A 19,186-nucleotide genomic window follows, 5' to 3' on the forward strand; every position below is an offset into this window, starting at 1 on the left:
TGCCTGGGAAGTGCTGCATTCACAGACATCAAGCAGAGGACAGAAGAAAATGTTCATGACTCCTGCTACACCATTTTACAACATTTGTGTGATCAGAACATCACTACAGGAGCCAAAATGCCCTGTTTCTAATGCTACACTTTGCACTCAACAGAAATATGTCAAAGTCCGAGAAAGACACAAAATCCTATAGCAGGTGCATGAGGTTTTGATTAATGGAGAGGCACCACTGATACCGATATTTTTCATTTGATTAGAGATTTTTACACCCCAAACAATTCACTGCAGTAAGATTTCAGACGTGTGAAAATATGACTTTCTTTTGGAAAGTGGGGAAAAGAGAGATGTGAAAAGGAAGGTGAGAAAGAAAAACCCACATGACTTCCTGAATTGCAGGCACCTTTCCAGGCCCATACGGTTGAAAAAGGACATTGAGGATATGAAAATCGATGCTCCTCAAAATTTTATCCCTCTTAGAAAAGTCTCCTACTCCCCAACAAGTACCTGGACCCCGATTTGAACACTGTTACTGCAGACTTCAAAGCAACTAAGAAATCTAATTTACAACGTTTGAGAAATCAGATCTTTTATTCTCTAGTATGTGTTGCTTTTCTATTGCTGCATAACAAACTCAGATGCAACAAACAACACACTTTTATTACACTGCAGTTTCCATGAGTTGAGAGTCCGAACACGGCTTGGCTGTGAGTCTCACAAGGCTGCAGTCAAAGTGTCAGCCAGAGCTGCAGTCTCACCTGAGGTCCATCTCCTCGTCCAAGACACTGGTTGTCAACAGAATTCAGGGGCCCTGGTGACTACAGGACAGAGCCCCTCAGCTCCTAGAGGCTGTCCACCACTCCCTGACATGTAGCTCTCTCCACAACTTGGCCGCATGTTTCTTTAAGGACAGTAGGCAAATGTCTCTGCTATTTCTTCTGTCTCGGCTCTTGACGAGCTTTTAAAGGACTCTGGTGATTAGGTCAGGCCCACCAAATTAATCTCCCATTTGGTTAACTCAGTGTCAACTGCAGAGAGGGCTTGATCAAATCTGTAAAATCTCTTCACCTTTGCTATGTAACGTAGCATAATCAAGGAAGTGATATGGCAGCGTCTTTGCCAAGATCTACTGGTTAGAAACAAGTGACAGAACCCACCCACAGTCCAGGGAGAGGGTTTTACAAGGCCGTGGGTCATTGGGAGTCATCTTAGAATTCTGCCTACCATACTATTTAAGCCAAAAATAGCGTTCAAATTATGAGTATGACAACCATGGAGTGTTTTCTTCAAGGTTAGAATACAAAATTTAAAAGACAACCCCTAGAGCACTCATTATTTAGTGATCCTTAGATGAATTACCAGGGAAATTCGTTTAAAACATAAGATTTCCCAGGCCACACTCTCAGAGATGCTGATTCAGGATGCAAAGAGTTGGACTGCATTTTAAATAAGTTCTCCCTACGCAAGAGGAAGGAGATATGGGGATATATGTTTATGTATAGCTGATTCACTTTGTTATACAGCAGAAACTAACACCCCACTGTAAAGCAATTATACTCCAATAAAGATGTTAAATAAATAAATAAATAAATAAGTACTCCCTGACTATTCCAATGCAGGTGCTAACCATACATTGAAAATCCCTACTTTAGTGCTTCCATAACTAAAGACTGGCTTAAATTTTCCCAAGGCTCTGCAGTTTGGGCCAGAGAATTCCTCCAAATGGGTTTAGTCCCTCTGTTTTATAAAAGCTGTATTTCACAGACTCTGTTTCTCTGCCTCACACCTAACATACTGAGAAACCTTTATATAGTCCCAGGAAGTACTCTTCTGCCTAGATAAAGTCCTTCTTGTAAGACTGAGCTGACAGCCTTATCACCACTGTAAACCAAATATAAAAAATTTTTAATAGCATGGAGTGGATAGAAACTTGGTTTCGTCTCCAACTGTAGTTCCTACCATTCTTAAAAGAAAAATGAGAGGACAAAGCCTAACTCTAAAGCAGGCAAGGAAGACATGGAAGCAACCTAAGTGTCCATGGACAGAGGAATGGATAAAGAAGATGTGGTAAACATACACAATTGAATATCACTCAGCCATAAAAAGAATAAAATATTACCATTTTCAGCACCACAGATGGCCCTAGAGATTATCATACTACGTGAAGTAAGTTAGACAGAGAAAGACAAATATATGATATCACTTACATGTGGAATCTAAAATATGATGATACAAATGAACTTATTTGAAAAACAGAAATAGATCACTGACATAGAAAACAAATTTACAGTTACCTAAGGGGAAAGGGGTAGGGGAGGGATAAATTAGGAGGTTGGGATTAACAGATACAAACTACTATATATAAAATAGATAGCACAGGGAACTATATTCAGTATCTTATAATAACCTATAATGGAAACGAATCTGAAAAAGAATTGATACATATATATGTATAACTGAATCACTTTGCTGTAGACCTGAAACTAACACAACACTGTAAATCAACTATACTTCAATTAAAAAAATAAAAATAAATAAAGTAGGCAAGGAACTTCCCTCAAACAGTAACCCGCTGCACTGGCACATTCCGTGGTGAGGCCCTTGATGAAGACAGAGGTTCCTTGGAGGCCCTATAATCAGGAATAGGGTGAGAAGATGGTAAAAACCCCGACAATGTGCTCCCTATTTTCCATGCAGACTCTACTGAATTTATGAAACTCTGGCAACAGGAACAACGCAGTGTGCAACCAACTTAGGTTGGGTCGTGAAACCTTCAAGTGCCAAAATTTGTCAGAGGAGAGAAACATCAAAACAGTTCTAGAAGTCAGTGAGGGCCTTGAGAACATCTGCTGCAGATACCCAGAGGGTGAGGAGGCGTCATAAAGACAAGAGGGAAGAATCCCATAGCACCTGATTCACTCAACTAATGGTTACTGAGAGCTTATACCGTATAGCATGGTGCTCTGAGCATTTTCACAGCCCCTCCACATTTTGCACCAGAGAAAAGAGGTCAGCTTTCTCACTGCCTGACTTTGCCCCTTCTTGAGCAACCTATCAAGCCCACCATACTCCTCTCAGTATAGCATCACTTGGGATAAATTAAAAGAAGGGTGTTTTAACAATTGCTCCTTAGTCCCTCTTCACCCAAAGATTCCAAGTCATCCCACTTAGAATTCCCCCTTACAACTTGACCTTGACTTCAGAGAAAGATTCTCAGCAACTAAGAAAAAGAAGCACATCAGTACTGTCTGCAAGTATGGCTCTTAGGGAGTAGGAAATAATGCGTGTAGTTCAGTCACCATGTGAGTGACCCAAAGAAAAGAGGTGAAATAAAGAAACCAAGATTTGCAGCCTCACAGGAATGTTGGGGCAGAAAGGAACATTGTTCTGCTTTCCCTGCAAGTTAGCCTGGAAGTTCACAGAAGCTGACCCAAGCAGGTCATTAGGCAAGGATATAGTAGGTAAAATTTGGCTATGCTATCACAACCTCCCAGGTCATTTCTGTATTCTTTCCCTGCCATCACCTCTTCCTGTATATCCATGCCATCCTCTTGCACAGATTTCACATACTATATCCTTAAGTTCTTCTCCTATCAAAACAAGTTCTGAGGAACCAATCGGAAAGTCATACATATGATTTTAGACAACAGGTTAAATTATTATTGTTTTCATTTTAAGAAAGATATAAGTTTTTTAAATGATACCTTTATGGTGAAGATTAAAGTATTAGTCAGTGGACAAGACAGATTTGTTATTGTTGAATTTTTTTAAAGGAAGGCAGAAAAGTTTCCAGAAACATTCCACTTAGGCAGCCAATTGGACTTGCGGCTTTATAAGTACTTGAAAGGAAAAGTGGGGGGAGGAGGTAAGAAATAATATTTACACTCCAGTCTCTATGGTTCTTGGAAACACAACGTTCAGACTTCCTGTTTCAGCTCCAACATGTAAAGAGCTTAAAAGTTGTCACTCCATCCTTATAATAAGGAAAAGCAGAAAAGCGGGATAAACTGAAATCGATGACTCTTTTAGTACCTGTCAAAGAATCAAGTTTTTAGGGAAACTTACAGCCCCCAAATCAGGAGAAACAGGCACATACTGAGAATCACACCTGAAGCAGAAGTCAGTGAAGGGATAAAATAGTAGAAATATTTGAATGGTAATTTTGATGAATTGCTAGAATCTGTGTTTGGATTAGCATAAGAATGAAAATCTCCATAGGGTCCCTGAAATTTCTATGAGATTTACTTTCAGAAACCCCACTGGTTTTCAAGATAAAAATCCTAGAAAGATCTCCTCATTGCAGAAGGAGAAGAGTATTAACTGTGAAATACACCCAGAACCTTGTTCATAACAAAGACGTACTACGGAGAAAAATTTCTGTGAGCTTGTTCTCAGCTGGGGAAAGGGCATTCCTCCCACTCCAGACCCCTCTAGGCTTCCTGCCTCTCCTAAGATGGGGGCTGAGGGGGACATAGTCAACAGGGATAAGAAGCTCTAGGGAATAGATTGAAAACACCATAGCCAGGCAAAGGAGTAGGGGAAGGGAGGGAAATAAAAAGCTATAGCACCAGGGGAAAAAAAATGTGTGTAAGTCACAGACAATAGACACAAGACTGAAATTTAATCATAAGTTGGTAGAACACTCATCCTTCTTCACACCTTATGATCACACAAACAGGCTCCTGTACAATAACTGAAAGAGATGCAAGACACAGACTCTCTCTGAAGAGCAGTACTTAGGGATACTCACCAAAGTCACAGAGGAGACCAAACAAGGACACTAGAGAAATTCAAAGCCTCTGACATCTATAGCTACAGCAAGCATTAAATGTCTAGCCAGATGAACATAAATCCTCACACTAAAAGATCATTTACCTCAGTTTCTAAGACCAAATACAGCACGTCTGGCTTTCACCAAAAAAATTTCAAGTCATGTCAAAAGGTAAGAAGAAAAATCACAGTCTGAAAGAACAAAGCAATCATCAAAATCAGAATCAGATATGACACAGACCATGAAATATACAAGTCAGGGAATTTTAAGTAATTATGAAAAATATATTAAGAGTTCTAATGAAAAAAGTTAACAAGATGCAAGAACAGATGGGTAATATAGGCAGAGAGATGGAAACACTATGGAATCAAAAAGAAATTCTAGAAGTCAAAAACATAGTAACAGAAACGAAGAATGCCTTCAATGAGCACATTTATAGACTTGATACAGCCTAGGAGTCAAGGAGCTTGAATATAAGTGAATACAATCTTCCCAAACTGACATTAAAACAGAAAAAAAAAAAAAGAAAAACTTAAAAAACCCAAGAACTATGGGAAGTTTCAAAAAGTGTAACACAAATGAAGCAACTGACAAAGGATTAATCTCCAAAATTTACAAGCAGCTCATGCAGCTCAATAACAAAAAAAAAAAACAACCCAATCCAAAAATGGGCAGAAGACCTAAATAGACATTTCTCCAAAGAAGATATACAGATTGCCAACAAACACATGAAAGAATGCTCAACATCATTAAAGAAATGTAAATCAAAACTACAATGAGATATCATCTCACACCGGTCAGAATGGCCATCATCAAAAAATCTAGAAACAATAAATGCTGGAGAGGGTGTGGAGAAAAGGGAACCCTCTTGCACTGTTGGTGGGAATGTACATTGATACAGCCACTATGGAGAACAGTATGGAGGTTCCTTAAAAAACTAAAAATAGAACTACCATACGACCCAGCAATCCCACTACTGGGCATATACCCTGAGAAAATCATAATTCAAAAAGAATCATGTACCAAAATGTTCATTGCAGCTCTATTTACAATAGCCAGGACATGGAAGCAACCTAAATGTCCATCATCGGATGAATGGATAAAGAAGATGTGGCACATATATACAATCGAATATTACTCAGCCATAAAAAGAAATGAAATGGAGTTATTTGTAGTGAGGTGGATGGAGTTAGAGTCTGTCATACAGAGTGAAGTAAGTCAGAAAGAGAAAAACAAATACAGTATGCTAACACATATATATGGACTCTAAGGAAAAAAAAAAAAACAGGTCATGAAGAACCTAGTGGCAAGACAGGAATAAAGACACAGACCTACTAGAGAATGGACTTGAGGATATGGGGAGGGGGAAGGGTAAGATGTGACAAAGTGAGAGAGTGGCATGGACATATATACACTACCAAACGTAAAATAGATAGCTAGTGGGAAGCAACCGCATAGCACAGGGAGATCAGCTCTGTGCTTTGTGACCACCTAGAGGTGTGGGATAGGGAGGGCGGGAGGGAGGGGGATGCAAGAGGGAAGAGATATGGGAACATATGTATATGTATAACTGATTCACTTTGTTATAAAGCAGAAACTAACACACCATTGTAAAGCAATTATACTCCAATAAAGATGTTAAAAAAAATAAAAGAGTCATGTACCAAAATGTTCATTGCAGCTCTATTTACAATAGCCAGGACATGGAAGCAACCTAAATGTCCATCATCGGATGAATGGATAAAGAAGATGTGGCACATATATATAATCGAATATTACTCAGCCATAAAAAGAAACGAAATGGAGTTATTTGTAGTGAGGTGGATGGAGTTAGAGTCTGTCATACAGAGTGAAGTAAGTCAGAAAGAGAAAAACAAATACAGTATGCTAACACATATATATGGAATCTAAGGGAAAAAAAAAAAAAACAGGTCATGAAGAACCTAGTGGCAAGACGGGAATAAAGACACAGACCTACTAGAGAATGGACTTGAGGATATGGGGAAGGGGAAGGGGAAGCTGGGACGAAGTGAGAGAGTGGTATGGACTTATATATACTACCAAATGTAAAATAGATAGCTGGTGGAAAGCAGCCACATAGCATAGGGAGATCAGCTCGGTGCTTTGTGACCGCCTAGAGGGGTGGGATAGGGAGGGTGGGAGGGAGACACAAGAGCGAGGAGATATGGGGATATATGTATATGTATAGCTGATTCACTTTGTTATAAAGCAGAAACTAACACACCATTGTAAAGCAATTATACTCCAATAAAGATGTTAAAAATAAATAAATAAATAAAACAAAATGGTACAGCCACTTTGGAAAATAGTTTGGCAGTTTCTTACAAAGCCAAGCACAATCTTACCATACAATTCAGCAACTGCACTCCTAGGTATTGCCCCAACTGATTTTAAAACTTTTGTCTGCACAAAAGCCTGCACCACAAATGTGTATAGCATCTTTATTCAAAATTGCCAAAAACTAGAAGCAACCAAGATGTCCTTCAACAGGTTAACAGATAAGCAAATTCTGATATATGTCAAATATTGGAATACTATTCAGTAATAAAAAAAAGAATGAGTTATCAAGTCATTCAATGAAATTAGTGAATCTTAAACGCATAATGAAAGAAGCCAGCCTGAGAAAGCTACAGAGTGTATAATTCCATTTGTATAATATTCTGGAAAAGGCAAAACTATAGATACAGTAAGCAGAGCAGTGGTTACCAAGGATTAAGCGGTAATTAAATAGATGAACCACAGGCGATTTTTAGGTCAGTAAAACTATTCTGTATGAAACTGCAATGGTGGATAAATAAAACTATGCATTTGTCAAAATCCATGGAACTTGACAGCACAAAGAGTGAACCTTAATGCATGAATATATTTTAAAAATTATTTAGAAGGTAGGGAGATCCCAAGATGGAATACAAAATGTGAAAAAGCACATCTAACTGTATTGCAAATATATGAAACAACATCACCAAAAGAGGTGGAGGGAAAGGGTGCTGACCTAAGTAACTCTGGAAATAAGTGGAGTCTGTAAAACTAAAGATGAAAAGAATTATGCATAAGCCCTGTACTCTAGCTGATAAAGTTGTTTCCCATGGGAGTAGGGATTAAAAATTTTGAAACCACTATACATACATATTGAAATTAAACAATTAAGTAAATGGATGGCAGATAGTGGGAGCCAGGTTTCTCTCACTGCTGGAGTGGAAAGTTACATATAAGCAAGGAGTAAAAGCTATAAAAATCCCTGTGATAATGGAGCTGAATACATCATTACGAACTCATGTTTAGCTTACTATGGAAACAGATGATTATATATAGAAATATTTATAGACATTTTTATGTATGTGGGTTAGTTTACACACATATATTTCCTTGCTTTGTTAGCTGAGAGGACCTGGAAGCAACAAGCACACTTAGCACTCAGATCTTGGTTTCTAATATTATTCTTCAATAAAAGGAATCAAGGCTTCTTAGAGAAATAGATGATTCTAGGGCTGGCAAGAACTATAAAAGATGAGGCTGGAGCATGATATAATGCCAAAAAGTATGGAAGTGCTCAAAAACCCCACAGTGATGGGGGGCTGTCAAATGAGTTAACTGAAAGAGCTCTCAGTGGCCAAAGCTAGGCAAATTTGAGCATGAAAATAAATAATATTGGGACTTCCCTGGTTGTGCAGTGGTTAAGAATCCGCCTGCCAATGCAGGGAACACAGGTTCAAGGCCTGGTACGGGAAGATCCCACATGCTGCAGAGCAACTAAGCCTGTGCACCACAACTACTGAACCTGTGCGCTGAGCTCTGAGAAGCCTGTGCACGGCAACAAAGAGTAGCCCCCATTCTCCACAACTAGAGAAAGCCTGCACACAGCAACAAAGACCCAACAGCCAATAAATAAATAAATAAATTTTAAAAAAGAAAAGAAAAGAAATAATATTGTATTGGATTATAACTCAAAGAATAAAATAAGTATCTCTGAGTCCATACTCAGTCCATCTAAATAAATGCTTGAATAAATAAATAAATGGGGGAGAATAAACAAATTGTCCACACAGAAGAATTTCAAATAATTTGTGTAGATACTCTGTCCTCAAGGATGGGGAGTTTAACTCCCTGCTCCTTAAGTGTGGATTGTGCATAGGGACTTCCCTCCATAGAGTACAGTATGGAAAGGTGGAAGAAAGAGTGACTTTACAATGGAGAAACCTGGCAAACACAACTTATCAAGATTAACATCAACAGTGAAAGTCATGTTGATAGTATGTATACCTGATATGATGTAAAGAAAATAGCATTTCATCTCTGTGGTCTACTTCCCAAAATCCACAACCCAGTTCAATCATGGAGAAAACATCAGACAATTTCAAATTGAGGAACATTGTACAAATATCTAACCAATACTCCTTAAAATGTTCGAGGTCATCAAAAACAAGAAAAGTCTGAGAAACTGTCATAGCCAAGAGCAGCCTGAGGAGACATCACATCTAAATATAATGTGATATCCTGAGTGGGATTCTGCAAAAGATAAAAAACATTACGTATAAACTAAGGATATCTGAATAAAGTATGGATTTTAGTTAATAATAATGTATCAATGTTGGCTTATTAATTGTCACCAATGTGCCATACTATTGTAAGGCATTTATAAGAGGTGAAATTGAATCTGGGGTATATGGAAACTCTCTGTACTCTTTCATAATTTTTCTGTGAATCTAAAACCATTCTAAAATAAAAAGTTTATTAAACACTGTCTCTAGCATACCATACAAAATTATGAGACATGTGAAGAAAAGTAACATATGACTGATAATCAGAAAATCAAAAAGCAATCAATGTAAGGAGACCCACAGATAAACAAGTTGTTGGAATTAAAAGAAAAGGACTTTTAATTAACTATTATAAACAGGTTAAATAAAGAGAGGAAAAAAATGGAAAAAGCAAATGAAAAGATAGAGAATTTCTACAGAGAAGTGGATATCCTAAGAATGAAAAAATACAGTATTTGAAAATAAGAATGCATTGGAAAGGCTTAACAGCAGATTGAACAATAGGAGAAAAGGCCCATGAACTTGAAGACTGGCCAATTAAATTATCCAAACTGGGGAATAGAGAGAAAAGAATGAGGAAAAACAGAGCACAATGTGAGAGGCATGTGGGACAATATTAGGCTTTCTAACATACATATAACTGGAGTAACATACAGAGATGAGGGAGAAAACGGAAAAGAATAAATATTTGTAGAGTTAATAGCCAGTAATTTTCTAAAACCAGTTAAAATACATCAAAACACAAGTTCAAACAGCTCAGCAAAATAGGCTATGTATCCAGCCGAGTAGAATAAATACAAAGAAAACCACACCTAGACACATCAGTTAAACTGCTAAAAAACAAAGATGAAGGGAAAAATCTGAAAAGCCATCAGAAAAATAATAGATCCATTACATTCAGGTGAACAGCAATAAGAATTATGAATGACTTCTCAACAGTTACAATGAAAGCCAGAAGACAATAGAATGACATATATCATGTGCTAGAAGAAAACACTGCCAACCCTAGAATTCTATACCAGTGAAAATATTTTCCCAGTCCAATGTCCCCAAACAGAACTTCCCTTCTTTCCTTGGAAACCTTTTCTCCCTCTGAAACTCACTATGTTCATTATGGTATCAACATCCAGGCTCTTAGGCCCATCATGTCCTTTGACTCTCACAATCTCACCAATTCCTATCAATTCTATCTCAGAAAATCTTTGGAATCCATCACTCCTCTTCAGCCTCACTGGTACTGCATTGGTCCAAGCCCTCAATATTTCTGGCCTAAACTATGACAATAGCCCATTGATTAGTATAGCCTCCCTACCATTGGTCTTTCCCTACCATAGTTCATCTTCCTCACAACCTCTATAATTAGTTTTCTAAAAACTAATTCCTGTCTGAACTTGTCTGTCAGATGCTTAAAGGTCTTCTTCTGACTTTCCACTGCTTACAGAATAAAATCCAAACTCATATCACAACATACAAGATCTTTCACAATCTTGGTCACACAACTTCTCCAGCATCTGTTCTTGCACATTCTTTTCTCCTTTTGTTGTGCTTATAAAAATGTAAAATAATTATAAACTTATATCTCTTTCTCTGTCACCTGATATTAACTTCTCAAAGGATGAGACTATGATCATTTGGAGAATGTTCTGCTGGAGACTAAAACCTGAAAGGATGGAGGAGGGTGAGGAGTTATTCTCTTCTCTAGCAAGGGCTTCCAGAAAGTCATCTTGATTGCCCATGAGTGGGAAATTACCCTGGCAGGTAATGCTTGTAGTAAAGGTGTTGGGGGTTCCTGGAAGTCATGAAAGGAGCCATCATTAAGGGGAGTGGGGTAGATAGTCCTATGCTCCAATAAAGTTAATGTAATAAGACCCTTCGCTGTTCAAAAGTTGGAAGAGCGAAAAGTTGCCCAGCCTCTAATGATATGAATTGGCAGTGAGAAATAGTGGGCTACTTCACAAGAAGCAGGCTCCAGAGTCAGTTCATTAACAGTGTTCATGGAACTTCTGGTGCCTTGGAAGATGACTTCAACCTGAAAGAAGTGAGTGTCAAGAACTGTGACCCTGGGAATTCAGGTGTGGGAGACTTAGCTAAGCATGATACAGAGACAGTTAATTGTCCACCACTGCAGACTCTCCTTCAAGGTTTCTCAGTGGCTTGTACAGGGGTGAGCCAGAAGCAGACCTGCAGACTCCATCAAATTGACCAGTTGACCACAGTGACATCATGTGGCTGCAAGAAGTAATGACAGTATCTGTCGCACCTGTTCCCAACTAAGCTCAACTTCTAGATCATGTAAGTTCCTGGAGTTCATAAAATATCACCACCACCCTAAAAGGAAGTTGCTGAACTCCTTCCTAATTTGCTATGTGAGAGTTGCAGCTGATTTTGTTGTTGTTGTTAAAACGACAAATAAAGGGATAAAAGTTTATGGCCATAATTGTCTTCTAGCATATACAGCAATTCAAACTGGGGGAAAAAATTTGCAATTCCTACCCCTGAAAGGGCTTTTTTTTTAAGGGGGGATTTTTTTTTTAAGCCCTGGAATCCTTTTTGTAAAGGAAAATGTACAGGAAACTCTGGAACTCTATAGACCCAAAACCATGAGAGCTGTTCTGGCTGATGTGGAAGTTGGGGGACCTGGATTCCCTGTGATTCAGTCTCCCCATCTGCTTTCCCTACCCCTCAACAGCAGCTTGGAGCACCCACACACCCACTCACACACACACACACACACACACACACACACAGAATCCAAGAGCCCTGGAGAATGTAGTTTCAAACTCAGTTTCTTGACACTGGAAATTCTGTGAAGAATTCAAATCAGAGAATGACATCACCAGATCATCTGTGTAGGACAGAGGGTGGTTTGTAAGGATGTGGGGAGGACAGGGCAAGATTGGGGACAAGACAGCTGGCTTGCAAGAATTTCTTCAAAGAACAGACAAGCCTTTCGACAGGTATAATGTCATGAATAATGTTAAACGTTAGTACAACATAAGACATGCTGAGCTGAATTTACCCGTAAATATAAAATCTATTTGTAAATCATATCAAACACATTCATTGGGAAGGGAAATAGTCTCTCAGTCCTAGGAATAAAGGATTAATCTTTGACTACCTTGGAAATACGATTATCACAAAGTTCTTAAATTGAACACTTTTTCTATTGAAAAGCTTGTTTTATGCCAGGTTTGTTTCTTGAAACTCAACTTAGAAATTTTGTCATCAAAATGAGCTTAAATTCTGCTGAAAACTAGAGAGTTCAGCCTGCTGTGATGAAAAGCTGTTTCCAGCTTAAATGTCCATCAATGGAAGAATAGGTAAAGAAGTTGTGGAATATTATTCAGTTATTAAAAATAAAACAAACAGAAATCCTGCCATTTGTGACAACTCGGATGGAGCTTGAAGGCATTATGCTAAGTGAAAAGAGTCAGAGAAAAACAAGTAATGTATGATCTCATTTATATATGGAATCTAAAAAAACAAAACAAAAACAAACTCAGAAAGAGAGATCAGAGGCGGAAGGTGGGGTAAGGGGAAAATGAAGGAAGGTGGTCTAAAAATTGAAACTTTCTGTTACAAGATAAATAAGTACCCCGGAGGGAAATGTACAACATGATGACTAACATCCTAACAGAGTTCTCATCACAGGGAGAATTTTCTTTCCTTTTCTCTTTTCTTTTTATTGTATCTTTATGAGATGATGGACCTTAGCCGAACTTCCTGTGGCAATTATTTCACATATATGCAAATCAAACCATCATGCTATATGCCTCAAATTTATACAGTAATGTATGTCAGTTTTCAATAAAACTGGGGGTGGGGGGAGGGAGACATGTTTCCAAGCTAATTTTTAGGAAAAAATCTAATAAAAGAAATTCTTAGAAAAGTGCAGAATTCCTGCTGGGATAAAAATGAAACAGTTTCCAAGCAACTTTTGAGTAAAAATATGGTAGAAAACAAGGTTTTTAACAGAAAATGTTGAATTTAAGCATGTTCTCATGAACATCGTATTTCCAATCTAGTTTCGAGAAAATATCTGGGGAAAATAAAACAATATTTTAAATAGAAATGTTTGGCACCTAATCCTGTTGGTGTTTCTCAAAATAGTTTTGAGGAAAATTTTTAGGATAAAACACATTTTTAACAGGAAAAATGCAGAATTCAGGCAATAGCATGGCAACAAAGTACACAAACAGACCCAAGGTAAGGACTCTGAAATGGAGATGAAATTGTCCAAATATGCTGAAAGTGGCATGGCCTTTGTACCATGCCACCTCCCCTTCAGCCTCCCCTAGTGACCACGCAAGGAATGCACACTGTCCCGAGGGTGGGGTGCAACCCTGGCTGAGGCAGTTCCTTTAATCCAGGGCAATTCCCTGGAAGGGCCTGAGCTGTGAGCTGTCTGCAGCAGAAATGTGTGCCTGGGTCTTGTTTGGGTTTGAGGGATCTGGGTAAGTGTTTGGCAACACTATTGGCAAAGAGCGTCAGCAATAAATTTAGGGAATTTAGGAAGAAATGTGGGACTGCATAATAGAGAATTTCAGGTACTTTAGAGCTTTACAATGTCTCACCAACTCAAGAACAGATGTCTTCATGAAGATTCAAGTTCTCAAAAAGGCACCAAGGAAAGAGTGTTTCAAAATATTTAAACAAGGAAAATGGAGGGAAGCTAAATAAGGTATTTTTACTCATTTTCACCACATGCAAATACTGGCAAATACCAAACCCACATGCTGCTGAAATACAAGTAATGACTTCGGATAACAAAAGCAAGTTGTCACAATTTTAGAAGAGAAAATCTGGGATTGCCCCGACACAGCTGTGCTGTAACTTGCACAGGATATAGAAGGAAATTTTTCCTATTTTCCTGGATTTGGGGGCTGCCACCCCACAGTGAGTCCGTCTTGGGAGCTGCTGGCCCACAGCCTGCACTGAATAATCACTGCGAGCGCTCAGAAGGCTGTGGTGATGCCTGAAATCTCGGTTAGTGCTGGAGAAAGGAGATTGAACAGAGCGTAACCGAAAGAGGTATTGAAGAAACAATCAAACTTTTATATGCCCACCAAGTTCAAACAGTTCCATAAACTGGATACAAGTGTTTGCCTTCTAAAAGTTGGCAACAGCTGTGTAGTAAGGGGGGGAAGCACTGTGTACAGTGGAGAGAGCTCACTCTTTAGACACCATCAGAACCAGTTTGAGGCCCAGCCTCACCACTACTAGTAACCTTGGGTTAATGAACATCTTTGAAAGGCAATCTTCTCGGTAATCAGGTGGTGTTGCAGCAAAAATAGAAATGAGACTTTCCTTCTCTGATAAACAAGGAAAATAAGGAAACAATGAACAGGCTGGAGAAACAACATAAACAAGACTGGAAGAGTTAACCAGTCTTGGTTATTCTTTAGCTGTAACAAACACTTGTAGCTACACTTGTCCTTCACAAAGCTGATTACTCTCTGACTCCATATGAATTACCCTTTGCACCTGGCATTTCTTCTCCCCCTACAATCCCTTGTAACACTCTTCATTTCAGAAAGAAAGTCACAGGCTGACAACTTCAGGAAAACCAGACCCAGTTGCTGAGATGCCTGACGGCAGTTTTGGCCATAAATTTGCAGAAGAAAAGAAATGCAAGACCTTAATTACTTTGAGCCTTATCACCTACCCCAGACCATGAGCCCTGGGCTATCTAACCTTTCCCTATTCCCCAGGGAAGGGGGCACAGTTAATGAGGTGCTAGCCTGCTGTGTTTTCCCCTTTGCATGGCAAGAAATTAAAAACTATCTTTCTTTTCCTCCAAAAACTCTGTATCTCTGTTTGGCATTGGTGCACAGAGAGCCAAGGTTGATGGCAACAGTGGTGAGCATAACAGATGATGTGCATGCTTATGTAAAGTGTCTGGCCTACACCAAGTGGCTGCTATTATCATTATCACTGTCATTAAAATTGCCATTCCACAGTCCTCCACAACTCACTGCACAAGGGTAGTGACTGGCAGAAGCCAAGTGGTTCTGGGCTCTATTTTATTTTATTTATTTTTTAATACCTTTATTGTAGTATAATTGCTTTACAATGGTGTGTTAGTTTCTGCTGTATAACGAAGTGAATCAGCTATACGTATACATACATCCCCATATCTCTTCCCTCTTGCTTCTCCCTCCCAACCTCCCTATCCCACCCCTCTAGGTGGTCACAAAGCACCGAGCTGATCTCCTGTGCTATGCAGCTGCTTCCCACTAGCTATCTATCTTACATTTGGCAGTGTATATATGTCCATGCCACTCTCTCACTTTGTCCCAGCTTACCCTTCCCCTTCCCCATGTCCTCAAGTCCATTCTCTACGTCTGCATCTTTATTCCTGTCTTGCCCCTAGGTTCTTCAGAACCATTTTTTTGTTTTAGATTCCATATATATGTGTTAGCATACAGTAATTGTTTTTCTCTTTATGACTTACTTCGCTCTGTATGACAGTCTCTAGGTCCATCCACCTCACTACAAATAACTCAATTTTGTTTCTTTTTATGGCAGAGTAATATTCCATTGTATATATGTGCCACATCTTCTTTATCCATTCATCTGTCGATGGACACTTAGGTTGCTTCCATATCCTGGCTATTGTAAATAGTGCTGCAATGAACATTGGGGTGCATGTGTCTTTTTGAATTATGGTTTTATCAGGATATATGCCCAGTAGTGGGATTGCTGGGTCGTATGGTAGTTCTATTTTTAGTTTTTTGAGGAACCTCCATACTGTTCTCCATAGTGGCTGTATCAATTTACATTCCCACCAACAGTGCAAGAGGGTTTCCTTTTCTCCACACCCTCTCCAGCATTTATTGTTTGTAGATTTTTTGATGATGGCCATTCTGACTGGTATGAGGTGATACCTCATTGTAGTTTTGATTTGCATTTCTCTAATGATTAGTGATGTTGAGCATCCTTTCATGTGTGTGTTGGCAATCTGTATATCTTCCTTGGAGAAATGTCTATTTAGGTCTTCTGCCCATTTTTGGATTGGGTTGTTTGCTTTTTTTGATATTGAGCCACATGAGCTGCTTGTACATTTTGGAGGTTAACCCTTTGTCAGTTGCTTCGTTTGCAATTATTTTCTCCCATTCTGAGGGTTGTCTTTTCATCTTGTTTATGGTTTCCTTTGCTGTGTAAAAGCTTTTAAGTTTCATTAGGTCCCATTTGTTTATTTTTTGTTTTTATTTCCATTTCTCTAGGAGGTGGGTCAAAAAGGATCTTGCTGTGATTTACATCATGGAGTGTTCTGCCTATGTTTTCCTCTAAGAGTTTTATAGTGTCTGGCCTTACATTTAGGTCTTTAATCCATTTTGAGTTTATTTTTGTGTATGGTGTTAGGGAGTGTTCTAATTTCATTCTTTTACATGTAGCTGTCCAGTATTCCCAGCACCACTTATTGAAGAGGCTGTCTTTTCTCCATTGTATATTCTTGCCTCCTTTATCAAACATAAGGTGACCACATGTGTGTGGTTTACCTCCGGGCTTTCTATCCTGTTCCATTGATCTATATTTCTGTTTTTGTGCCAGTACCATACTGTCTTGATTACTGTAGCTTTGTAGTATAGTCTGAGGTCCAGCAGCCAGATTCCTCCAGCTCCATTTTTCTTTCTCAAGATTGCTTTGGCTATTCGGGGTCTTTTGTGTTTCCATACAAATTGTGAAATTATTTGTTCTAGTTCTGTGAAAAATGTCACTGTTAGTTTGATAGGGACTGAATTGAATCTGTAGATTGCTTTTGGTAGTAGAGTCATTTTCACAATGTTGATTCTTCCCATACAAGAACATGGTATCTCCATCTGTTCATGGTATATCCATCCATGTTCTCCATCTGTTTGTATCATCTTTAATTTCTTTCATCAGTGTCTTATAGTTTTCTGCATACAGGTCTTTTGTCTCCTTAGGTAGGTTTATTCCTAGGTATTTTATTCTTTTTGTTGCAATGGTAAATGGGAGTGTTTCCTTAATTTCTCTTTCAGATTTCTCATGATTAGTGTATAGGAATGAAAGAGATTTATGTGCATTAATTTGTTATCCTGTTACTTTACCAAATTCGTTGGTTAGCTCTGGTAGTTTTCTGTTAGCATCTTTAAGATTCTCTATGTATAGTATCATGTCATCTGCAAACAGTGACAGTTTTACTTCTTCTTTTCCGATTTGGATTCCTTTTATTTCTTTTTCTTCTCTGATTGCTGTGCCCAAAACTTCCAAAACTATGTTGAATAATAGTGGTTGGAGTGGGCACCCTTGTCTTTTTCCTGATCTTAGTGGAAATGGTTTCAGTTTTTCACCATTGAGAATGATGTTGGCTGTGGGTTTGTCATATATGGCCTTTATTATGTTGAGGTAAGTTCCCTCTGTGCCTACTTTCTGGAAGGTTTTTATCATAAATAGTGTTGCATTTTGTCAAAAGCTTTTTCTGCATCCATTGAGATGATCATATGGTTTTTACTCTTCAATTTGTTAATATGATGTATCACATTGATTGATTTGCGCATATTGAAGAATTCTTGCATTCCTGGGATAAACCCCACTTGATCATGGTTTATGATCCTTTTAATGTGCTGTTGGGATTCTCTTTGCTAGTATTTTGTTGAGAATTTTTGCATCTATGTTCATCAGTGATCTTGGCCTGTAGTTTTCTTTTTTTGTGACATCTTTGTCTGGTTTTGGTATCAGGGTGATGGTGGCCTCGTAGAACGAGTTTGGGAGTGTTCCTCCCTCTGCAATATTTTGGAAGAGTTTGAGAAGGATAGGTGTTAACTCTTCTCTAAATGTTTGATAGATTTCGCCTGTGAAGCCATCTGGTCCTGGACTTTTGTTTGTTGGAAGATTTTTAATCACAGTTTCAATTTCAGTGCTTGTGATTGGTCTGTTTATTTTTCTATTTCTTCCTGGTTCTGTCTCAGAAGGTTGTACTTTTCTAAGAATGTGTCCATTTCTTCCAGGTTGTCCATTTTATTGGCATAGAGTTGCTTGTAGTAATCTCTCATGATCCTTTGTATTTCTGCAGTGTCAGCTGTTACTTTCCCTTTCATTTCTAATTCTATTGATTTGAGTCATCTCCTTTCTTTTCTTGATGAGTCTGGCTAATGGTTTATCAATTTTGTTTATCTTCTCAAAGAACCAGCTTTTAGTTTTATTGATCTTTGCTATTGTTTCCTTCATTTCTTTTTCATTTATTTCTGATCTGATCTTTATGATTTCTTTGCTTCCGGTAACTTTGGGGGTTTTTGTTTTTCTTTCTCTAATTGCTTTAAGTGTAAGGTTAGGTCGTTTATTTGAGATGTTTCTTGTTTCTTGAGGTAGGATTGTATTGCTATAAACTTCCCATTTAGAACTGCTTTTGCTGCATCCCATAGGTTTTGGGTCATCGTGTTTTCATTGTCCTTTGTTTCTAGGTATTTTTTGATTTCCTCTTTGATTTCTTCAGGGATCTCTTGGTTATTTAGTAGCATATTGTTTAGCCTCCATGTGTTTGTATTTTTTACAGATTTTTTCCTGTAATTGATATCTAGTCTCATAGCATTGTGGTCAGAAAAGATACTTGATATGATTTCAATTTTCTTACATTTACCAAGGCTTGATTTGTGACCCAAGATATGATCTATCCTGGAGAATGTTCCATGAGCACTTGAGAAGAAAGTGTAATCTGCTGTTTTTGGATGAAATGTCCTATAAATATCAACTAAGTCCATCTTGTTTAATGTATCATTTAAATCTTGTGTTTCCTTATTTATTTTCATTTTGGGTGATCTGTCCATTGGTGAATGTGAGGTGTTAAAGTCCCCCACTATTATTGTGTTACTGTCGATTTCCCCTTTTATGGCTGTCA

This window comes from Eubalaena glacialis, chromosome 16 (assembly GCF_028564815.1).
Source record: "Eubalaena glacialis isolate mEubGla1 chromosome 16, mEubGla1.1.hap2.+ XY, whole genome shotgun sequence".
NCBI classification, from domain to species: domain Eukaryota; kingdom Metazoa; phylum Chordata; class Mammalia; order Artiodactyla; family Balaenidae; genus Eubalaena; species Eubalaena glacialis.